Source organism: Ostrinia furnacalis, unplaced genomic scaffold (assembly GCF_004193835.3).
Source record: "Ostrinia furnacalis isolate ACB-3 unplaced genomic scaffold, ASM419383v2 OfSCF5026, whole genome shotgun sequence".
Lineage (NCBI taxonomy): Eukaryota > Metazoa > Arthropoda > Insecta > Lepidoptera > Crambidae > Ostrinia > Ostrinia furnacalis.
Genome location: NW_021135265.1, coordinates 55831 through 67413, shown reverse-complemented (window position 1 = coordinate 67413; position 11583 = coordinate 55831).

Below are 11583 nucleotides of genomic sequence, written 5' to 3'. Positions count from 1 at the left end.
GCGAAATTAATTGCCGTCATAGTCGTTTGTGTTGTTTACATCGTGGGTCTAATTTAAGGCATTCTTGGACAACAATGTGGGTCATTTGTTTCGCCACATACTACACGTAAGCTACTAGGCATTCGTCACTCGCTCAACGTCACGGGAACCCTTACCACAATGGAGGAACGGGATTTTTTTATGCATGAAAAGGCAGGTATTTGACCGCAATCTCACCTGGTGTTAAGTAAGATGAAGTCTAGGATGGTACATATCTGTCCTGTGTCTATTCACTCTCGCCTTGAAAAAGCCCGGATTATAATGTTTCAGCGAATTCCAGTCCCTAGCTGTTCGCATTATAAAAGAATTATCTCGCTATCTCTCTCACGCATGACAACTACATTTAAAAAAACAGGTAAAATATACTTGTTACTTAAGTATACATACTTTCCTTACTACTGAATCTCTAGGGTCTTGTACGTACTCACGACCAGTGTTCTCGTACAAGAACAGCCGATGTTCTCATACATTCTACGCACGTACTAATGTAATCTATATTATCATCTACGCTCTTCAGCCAAGGAATATGTAGCTACCTACAGCTTCATCCTTAAAACGTAAGAGCGTAGGTTGAAAATCCAATGTGAATTTTGTACGACTTGTACCGTGTACGTCAATAATGCGTAATAGAACTGAAAAGGAATATAAAAGTTAGAGAACTTATAGTCTATTGCATGAAATTTAATACGGATTCACTTACCGTAAAGTCAATGGTTTATAATGTATTCGGGATGGCTCATTTGGAGATATATTTATATCTATCTTTCTATCTCCAAATGAGCCATCCTGAATGATAAAACTTGCCCTATTTCTATCTCTATTTTTGTAAAGAAGTTTTGTTTAAGTTTTGTTTTTAAGTTTTGTAAAGAAACAAGTTTCGGAACATTTCTTTAACTTTTTTAGGTTCATTGCTCATTTCCATTGCAATTTTTCTTTTCAAAATATCCCCAAAATCGAGTCTATAGACGATAGAACAAGCAGCACTATGCAAGGTCAAATCAATAGATACATATTAGGTTGACATACCACCAATAAAATACAAATTCATCTAATAAGAGCACCTGAAATCACAAGTGCTATAATTCTTAATGATAAAAAGTGGCGCCACCTATTGGAAGCTCAGTGCTCTACACATAACAAAAATTCCATTAATGTAATACATTTTATGATTTCCCGAAGGTATACACTTTCTGGAAAAGGCTATAGGTAAAATTTACTTCAGTTACTTATTAATATTTAAATTTCCGTAAAGTTGGATTGAGCTTCTAAAAATAGAAGTACTTTTTTTAATAATTTGTATTATAATTTGGTATTACTCTTTCACAATATTTGTTAATCCTTTTACCTTGTGAAGCACAGAGTTATAGGTAGATTCATCATCATCATCATCATTCAGCCATAGGACGTCCACTGCTGAACATAGGCCTCCCCCAATGATTTCCAAAATGGCCGGTTGATGGCAGCCTGCATCCAGCGCCTTTATGAGGTCGTCGGTCAACCTTGTGGTGGACGCCCTACGCTGCGCTTTCCGGTAAGTGGCCTCCACTCCAGAACCATAGGTAAGTAGTACCTATATTATGAGTTACTAAAGGTAAGTATAGATTAGAGCATATCGATGTAATGTAACGTTCTTGAGAATGGTATAATACAGGTAGTACGATGTTTGGTTCGTGAAACTGTGAATACTAGAATATTTCACAGTGCAGCTCGTTGTTCTATTACAAGTAAATGCTCATGTCTGTACTCAGCTTTAGGGGAAGAGCCTTTTGAAAATTACAGAAATGGGAGAAACTTAAGTATTATATATTATTGTTGGACCATGGAATCATTTTCATTCTACTTTATAATTCTAAGAAACTTTATACCGATTCGTTTTGGAAATAAATACGGCCTTTTGGGAAAACTTTTGCAAAAGTCCCGATTTAGTGGAATTGTTTTCACAATTTGAGCAAAGACAAAAAGGCCTTCGAGTAACAAATTATTTCCTGTACATAGAAGCCCTGAGTTGTTAACTTACCCTCGTTGTCATGCATGAAACTTTTTTACTACATTGTTTAATACTTTGAATGTAAACAGAAAGCTCACTCAAGCTCGCTTTATTGAGACTACCAAGCAAGGTTCATCGTCATCATCATTTCAGCCATAGGACGGCCACTGCTGAACATAGCCTCCCCCAATGATTTCTACATCGCCCTGTTGGTAGCGGCCTTCTTTTACGAGGTCGTCGTTCCATCTTGTAGGTGGACCAAGCTAGGTTGTGAATTACGAAACTTAGCGCTGCATAATTATTTACATGCCATCGTTATCAAAACAATAGCAGAGATTACCTAACTTTTTATGATCTTAAGAAAAATAGAGAGATACGGGCCTTAACGCGACATTTATAAATTAGTTATATTATGTATGCTTGACGTTTGGTCATAAAGCAGACTGGCGGCTCGCGGCATCGTCCGTTCACAGCAGTGAATTGACATAGGAAGAGCCCTACTACACTAGCGTATGAATGCCCTTAGCGCTGGTAGGGTAAAAAGATAATGAGACATGTAGAGGCTCCTTAAGAGCAAAATGACGATTTGTAAGAACTATTTATTAGTTTAAACAAATAAAAAAAAATTACTTTGACTTTGACTACGTAAAACAGACCCACTGCACCCCTATCCATTGTGCTTATATTGGCAAAATACCAACGTCGGAACTTTCAACAACTTACGAAATACCTTCCTCCCATACATTTGCTATCGAAAAAGTTACCTATCTCTTTCGATATTGACCAGTGGAAAAGCAACCCAATGTTAATAAGAATAGAGGCGTAAGAGACAGCATAAATGAAGGCTTAGTTTGTAATAGTAGTGCTTGGATTGACGCCAACGCTCCCCGAGGTAAACATCTAACAGTATAGTGTCATTACTCGAACAATATTCCTAATAAAACACACTGCCAACATTGGAGCTATTTGATTGATTGGCTCTAAAAAAACTAAGTTGAATGCGAGTTCGTTCCGCAATGTGAGTTCAGTAGCCTTCTTTCTTATTTTCTCTTTTTACCATCTTAATACACATACATACACATAAACATAGCACTGATAAAAATAATATTATTATGTTCAACTCAAAAACGCCTCCTGCAAGTGCTCTAAGTATCCCAAGGATATAAGACCCTGATGACTTACATCATCTGAGTAAGTATTTTAAATTAAATTTCAATGACACGCGTTTCTGAAAAAAATTTACAGTTCCACAACGAAGTGACCTTGTTTGTAGGACCCTAACGATTACTTCATAAAATTTATTTCTCTTGTGGTACAGAACCCTAAAATGCGTCTTACTTTTTAAGTTGGCACTGTGTCTGGTTGAATCATTATTTGGCTACCTAGTTTTCCCGGAACCCTATAGTTTTTGTAGTGTATCTTATTTGCCAGTCATCTTCTGCCCTCTTAGCCATTATTGTTAGTCAACTTTCTCACCACTTCAATCATACCTAAACATCACTCCAAGGTAAGTAGGTATTTTTTAATCCACTAACTTGAGACGAAGTGTTTTTAATAACTCGTTTCTGACTGGAATTTTATTTGACAGATTCACCTTCGTGGTCATTTTACTACCAATTTTTTTTTTATGTGATAGGAGGTAAACGAGCAGAGTGATTGATTTTGTAATCGCGGAATGGATTACTAATCACAAAGGTGGCTGGTTTATTCCACCACTTCTTCTCAGCTCATATGTTGTCCCGAAGTGGTGGTAGGGCAAGCTATATTTGGAACGTGTATAAGCGCCCTAAATAGGGCCTAAGTACTGAAAAAGCTTTGACTTTGACTACTATTGCTTTGTTCATAGACACTGTTGGGAAGCCAACAACGCGCAGGAGGAGACGTGCGGGCGGCGTATGATGACGAACGTCAACTCGGGCCGACAGCGTCGTCATCGGCAGCGCTCGGTTCACACACTCGCCTTTGGACACCACAGTCGACGCACGATTACCGCGTAGTCTTAGATAATTTCCTGTAATTAGGCTGGCGAGAATTACAGCACCTATTTTAATACAGTCCGCTATTTCATTTATGCTAATATTCGTTAGGACCCTAACAGACACACATAGATGATTGCAGCAAAATACCTGTCAAATGCATTTAACAAAGCGGAATCCACCTTATCGTAGCTGAAATCATAACATCGTCCTATTATTAAAATCCATTCCTACGGAAAATTCTTTATAAAAAGCTTAATTTGCGGGAACGTTTTTTTATTTAATAAGCCGGTCTATAAGAAGAAAGATAATAAGGTCAGTAATCTCGGGATAACGAAGTTATCTACTGTTTTGCTTCCTTATCCCCTTTTATTTGGCTTTACGGTAATTTTCAGTCAAGCGAAGCGAACATTTAATTAGGTATTTCCTTATACTTGTCTATTTTGGTGGAAATTTTGCTTCGTTCTATTTTGTTAGTGCCTTTTTCCTGTAATGCGGATTTCGTCACGCATGCGGATCTGGTCTCTCATCACTGCTGGTTGCGTGCGTGTAGCTCGCGAATTGGAAAAACATACAGGGTGTCCCAAAATTTGCACGACACACTGATACTGGAGGTAGCTGAGTATAAGACGCATCGAACAAGCTTAATCTATACTTATAATAAATCTGTAGAGAGGTCAATTCTGTACATGAAATATATTTTCAAAATAACTATCAGGGGGTGATTAGTGATCGATACTGATGCCAAAAATGCAATCAGTAAAATTTTTGTCTGTCTGTCTGTCTGTCTGTCTGTCTGCCTGTATGAAATAATGAAATGCGGGCAGCCCGCATGCATGACAAAATCCTTTGTTATTCTTATATTCTGCGTACCAAATCACGCCATATTTTTTTTTTATTTTATCATATCACATACATATATCTTGCCACCACCACTTTGTTACAGGGTTTTAAGAAAAAGTGGCAGAAGAACGTTTCGGGGTTTACAAAAGTGGTAGATTCTTATGATAGGTATGATAGTAAATAAAAAAAAATGTGTCTAGTTTGCACTTCGAATTTTATTATCAATATTCTTGCAACTACATAATATTTAGCACGTTAACAGCACGTTAGCAAGTTAAGTCCCAAATAAAATAATGAAACTTCACTGTTTGTAACCCAATTTATTCTCCTTTGCGTTGACAAAAATCAAGTTCACTGGAATGTGAGCCAAAAATCTACGCGTCATGTACTTTTAAATTAAATTCACGTACACGGTAGATTGCTCACTTTTATGAGAAGATAACTCGCGTAATCTTCCGAGTAAATACCTTAGGTATTTTTAATATGAAACATAATTTTGCGTTGAATTTTAATAAGAAAGTTACGTGCACCAGTAAAGGTAGAGATTTACCATAGTTTATGTAGGTCCAGCAATTAACGCAGTGAGACTTCAAAATGTGCTTCACATTTGTATGCTCTATCACGTCATTATACAGGGTGGAAACGATAAGTGATCTCACTCGATTATTTCTAAACCATACAAGATATCGAAAAACTGGTTCCTGATCCTGAAAGTGCTTTACGAGCTCTTTCAAACGGCACCAATAACAGGTTACAGAATAAACTGGATCTATCCGAAAATTCAATGTTTCCGGCTTCCATACATTTGGTACAGCCTCATAATATTAAAAACTACAGAAGGTATCGTAAAACTGGTTACTGATCCTAAAAGTGCTTCACGAGCTCTATGTAACGGTATCAATATTAAGTTACAGAATAAACTGGATCTATCCAAAAATCCAATGTTTCCATCCCCCATACATTTAGTACTACCACAGTCATGGCACTCATCTCTTGATACTTGATACAACACTTTATTGCAAGTAAAGCCTAAAACTAATTTTTTCCTTGAATAATTTTAAATAAAAATGCAATTTACGAGTTTTTTTTAGGTTCATTATTTAATTTTAATAAATTACACTTAATATTGTGTGGTTGGCATACATTTAGTATGGAAGCTGGAAACATTGAATTTTCAGATACTTCCAGTTTATTCTGTAACCTGTTATTGGTACCGTTTGAAAGAGTTCATAAAGCACTTTCAGGGTCAGTAACCAGTTTTTCGATATCTTGTATGGTTTAAAAATTATCGAGTGAGATCACTTATCGTTTCCACCCTGTACATATCTCAATTATTCTCAATCTCTGATCGTGTTTATGTACGGTACGTACATAAACACGATCGAAGTGTTGAAATGCCAATATTCTTGGCCCAGTGGTTTACCTAACAGCGTACAATGCCACTGCGGTTGTAGGATCGAATACCTTGAGGGGTAAAAGGTCACTAAGATGTCTTGGAACGTCCAACAACGTTTAAAACACAGTGCATTTAGTAAACGATTGTTATTTATTTATTACATTTATTTTTATAACTGTTACATTTTTGGATTAGTAGTGTCTTAAATTGTATTGACACTGTTGTTCTCTAGACAAAAAAGATCGATATCCTTGTTGTGGTTAAGCTTTTCAGTACCTAATTAATTTGATGGTTATAACGACTTAATATAATTTGTAGCATAGTTAATTAATTATGAAAAGTCAAGTCAATCTAAAAGATACTAAGAAATATACTCGTCTATAAATTACTTATTCAAAGCATTGTAATGTGAAACTTCAGAAATCAGCATATTCCGTATTGCTACTTTACGAAACAATCTATCTGCTTAAGTACCTTTGTTAAGAGATTTTCCGGGAAAATTTGGCTTGTGAGTGAATTCGATGTATCGAACCAATTTGTACATAATGTGAATATAAACATACACGTTATAGGGTAGATTGTGTACAGGTACAGTTGTAACAAGGTACGGTTGTAACGACAAGCAAGGCTGTATGGACTCGTCTCCCGCATATCCTTACTCTTGAAGCTCTCACTTAAGTACCGTGGTAGTTTCGATGCTACTGAAGTACTTATAGATCGTTTCATCCACGAAGACGCGCCCCACCAATTTTTGGTCGAGGGAAGAGCGGGATGCGTGTGCGTGTGCGTGACCCCCGTCTTTTCTCTGATCCACTCGTTCCTTGTGATCTTGTAGGGAAACGCCGAGCATCTGTCTTTCCATTGCTCGTTGTGTTACTGTAAAAGTAAACTCACTGAGTGTATTTTTATTGCGATTTCCAAAAACATTGTTCATCTAATGGAGTAACGAAGTCTACTTTCGCTGGAATTGTTGCGTCTCCAGGGAGATTCCCGGTAATTTGTCAAAAACTTTCCATTTAGCTGTCAAAGTACTATTCTCTAGGGGGGGCCGATGGAAAAGACCTGTTTTTAAAGTAAGTTATAAAAACTATGGAGAAATTATGTTTTTACTACTAAGGTTAAAGGTTTGATTCCATCACAGATAAAAACTAGCAGCAATATTGGTGACATGACAAACTTTTCATACGATTTGAAAAATATCGTTCGTTCGTTTCAGCCAAATGACGTCCACTGCTGGACAAAGGCCTCCCCAAGGTTTTCCACAATGCACGGTCCTGCGCTGCCCGCATCCAGGCTCTTCCCATGACCTTTACCAGATCGTCGTTCCACCTAGTAGGAGGCCTGCCCACGCTACGTCTTCAAAAATATAAAGAAGAACGGTCATCTGTGACCCAGGCCCGACAGAAACGAGACATACCTCAGTTTTTTTGTCATGTCTTAATTAGTTAAATTATATATTTTTTATATTCGAAATCTATGTATAACACCAAAATATTACATTTTGGTGTTAATTAAGACATGACAAAAAAACTGAGGTATGTCTCGTTTCTGTCGGGTTTGGGTTTTTTTTGTATGGGACGTGACCGTTCTTCTTTGTTTTTTAATCCCGTTTGTAAAAAGACTTTTGATTTAACAACAATCGTCTTACATAGATAAATATTTACATGTCTAGCGCTTATATCATTCAGTGCTTGAAGTATGTTAGCGGCAGGAGAGGAGTGACATCAACGATAGGAGTGATGGCCACGATAGCCGAACGGTGCATTCGGACTGGCTGACTCGAGATCCGAGGAACTCGGGTTCGAATCCCACCGCCCGCTCTACTATTGTGGTGAGCCCACTCGTCATCATCATCATCATTTCAGCCATAGGACGTCCACTGATGAACATAGGCCTCCCCCAATGCTTTCCATCGATTGGTAGCGGCCTGCGTCCAGCGCTTCCCTGCTACCTTTACGATGTCGTCGGTCTACCTTGTAGGTGGACGTCCCACCCGCTCGTAACACAAGCTTATTTAGCTTAACACGAGGGGCTAACGGGACTATTAGTAATTTGTGCAATACAAATTGCTAATAATCTTAAAAATATATACAGGGTGTTAGGTAAATGGGTATATGAGCCGACACTAGCCCATGTTAACATGGTTATATAAATGGTATGGTGAAGTCAGAAATTTGATAGGTATCATCATTTTATTCTTTTTATTTTCATACAAAATGAATTTTATAAAATCCGATTTGTATGACAAACAAAATAATTAAAATGAAGCACCACCATACCATTTATATGACCATGTTAACATGGGCTAGTGTCGGCTCATATACCCATTTACCTAACACCCTGTATAATATGACGTGGCAGAGATTATAAACCTGAAGGAGATCTGAAGTCTTACTGACGTTTGACGTTACAAAAACACCCATTCCCATACCTCGGGAACTAACTGTACCTACAGCAGCCCCCCTAGACAAAACGCACTTTTTGATCGAATCGAAAATCGAATCCGTCAAAACTCCATACAAAAAAGGGGCTTTTCGACCACTTTTCGACTGGTTTGCGATTATAATTTGCACTTTGTCTAGACCCACTGGTCTGTCTAATGACGGCCTAGGTAAAATGGTAGAGGTCGCAAATGTACGACCAAACTCCTTGGCCGCGCGCCTGGCTGGCGAGAAACTTCTTTTTCTTTTTCGTGTTTTTTATTGATTGTCACTTTTTTTCTCTTCCTCTTGAACTTTTCTACTTCGAACTAAACATGTAATTTGATTTTCAACCGACTTCAAAAAAAAGAGGAGGTTCTCAATTCGACCCGTATGTTTTTTTTTCTATGTTTGTTACGCGATAACTCCGCCAATTATGAACCGATTTGAACAAATCTTTTTTCGGCGTATAGGTAATATATCAAGGTCCCATTTAAATTTAATAATAGAAAAAACAACCCCCAAGGGTGGAAAATTGGGGATGAACTTTTTTATACGCAATTTTTAGTTTTTTTTTGTGTTCACGCATTTGAAGTCGGTTTTATTTTTTGAAAAAGTTAATTATCTACTTACAATATAATTTTATTTTTACACCAAAAAGCCTTTCAATGAAATAATCTCTCGTAGTGTCGGTGACGTATTTCGTTCACTGACTGAGTTAATCGCTAGATCTAGCTTCAGATAATCGCGCGTTTCCAATAAAACGTTCTAAAGCCCCATCTTTTGTGATGTTAATGTCATGGACATGGTGTGATTGCGGTCCTTTTGTTGGATGGGGCATTGTGGGGCTTGCATATGTAACAAAGTCCGCTGAGTCAACATCGGCCAGCGATTGTTATTTCATATGCTTTGCGTTTCAATCAGTTTCCAGTGTATAGGAATGTTACTTACAGGAATATTATTACTTACAGGAATGTCTCTCAAAATATGTTACTATTTTGTAATTTTTTATTTTGCTACCAACTGTGCCCACTGCTTCGTACGCGTGAAAAAAGTTTGGATAATACCCGTTTTTTAAACATTTTTCTTTACTGCTCCACCCCTATTGACTGTAGGGTGATGGTATAATTGTATAGCCTAAAGCCTTCCTTGATAAATAAGCTATTTTTAACATAAAAATATTTTTCAAAGTTCCAAACAAACTCGTCAGCTTTTTATTATTAAGTATAGATGTTACTACTACAAAAAACGGACAAAAGCTCATGGAACTAAAAATAAGAATTTTACATAGTTGTTATAAGTGCGATTCTGTAACAGAAATGAAATTGGTATGCGGTCGACTGTACAAAACAAATTGGAATATCGCTTTCGTTTCGTTTCGTGTTTCAGTTGTTTGTTGTTCATGACGGTTCAGTAACAGATTATTGGCTTTTATAAAAACTGACGTGAAACTGGTTCTATACTACAAAAAAGTTTGTTTGCCAAATCTATAGAGAATACAGCCTACACTTAATCCATTCTGTTTTGGTAGGTACTTCTAGCTTTTGCTCTATGAATATTATCTAAACCGTCATATTTTTTGCACCGCCTTATATTAGTGTCTCTAATTGACCTGTGGTTGACTGGCAGATAATGCCACCTGGTATTAAGTCCGCCACTGTACAGTTTTATGTGCAAAAGTATAAATAAATAAACAATATGGTTACTAACTGGCGAACTTCGTTTCGTACTGCCAAATAAATTAAAAATAAATATTACGTCACCCTACAGCCAATAGGGGCGGACCAGTAAAGAAAAATGTTGCAAAAACGAGAAATACTATTCAAAACTATTTTCACGCGTACGCAGTCGCGGGCACAACTAGTTTGGAAAAACACATTTTCTTTTGAATGAAATATTTCAGTTGCGTAGCAAATACATCACAGTTTGACGTCATCTAAATCAGAAGGAGTTGGAATTTTGTTGTGTGAATGTGTTTTCTTATTTTAACGTCTCGATAAATCATAAGTGAAAGGTTCAATGTTGTTTTAGGATGGGAAACGCCAGCGATGATGGGGAAGATGGAATTTTTCAAACTAAATATAAATAGCGTGGAATAAAAAAAAAAGGATTTACAAGACATTGTCAATAGCGTCAACATTTTTATATTAACTACAGAAATATTATAAGGTACCTACTAGCTACAGTGTGTGCTGCCAGTGTTGATTTATGGATCCGAAACGTGGACGCTTACTATGGGCCTCATAAGAAGGCTCAAGGTCACCCAAAGGGCGATGGAGCGGGCCATGCTTGGAGTTTCCCTGCGTGATCGAATCAGAAATGAGGAGATCCGCAGGAGAACCAAAGTGACCGACATAGCTCGCAGAATTGCTAAAACCAAGTGGCAGTGGGCGGGGCACATAGCTCGTAGAGACGATGGCCGTTGGGGCAGAAAAGTTCTCGAGTGGCGACCACGGGCTGGAAGACGTAGCGTGGGCAGGCCTCCTACTAGGTGGACCGACGATCTCGTAAAGGTCGCGGGAAGAGCCTGGATGCGGGCAGCGCAGGACCGTGCATTGTGGAAAGCCTTGGAGGAGGCCTTTGTCCAGCAGTGGACGTCATTTGGCTGAAACGAAGAAGGAGTTGGAATTTTGTTGTGTGAATGTGTTTTCTTATTTTAACGTCTCGATAAATCATAAGTGAAAGGTTCAATGTTGTTTTAGGATGGGAAACGCCAGCGATGATGGGGAAGATGGAATTTTTCAAACTAAATATAAATAGCGTGGAATAAAAAAAAAAGGATTTACAAGACATTGTCAATAGCGTCAACATTTTTATATTAACTACAGAAATATTATAAGGTACCTACTAGCAGCAGTGTGTGCTGCCAGTGTTGATTTATGGATCCGAAACGTGGACGCTTACTATGGGCCTCATAAGAAG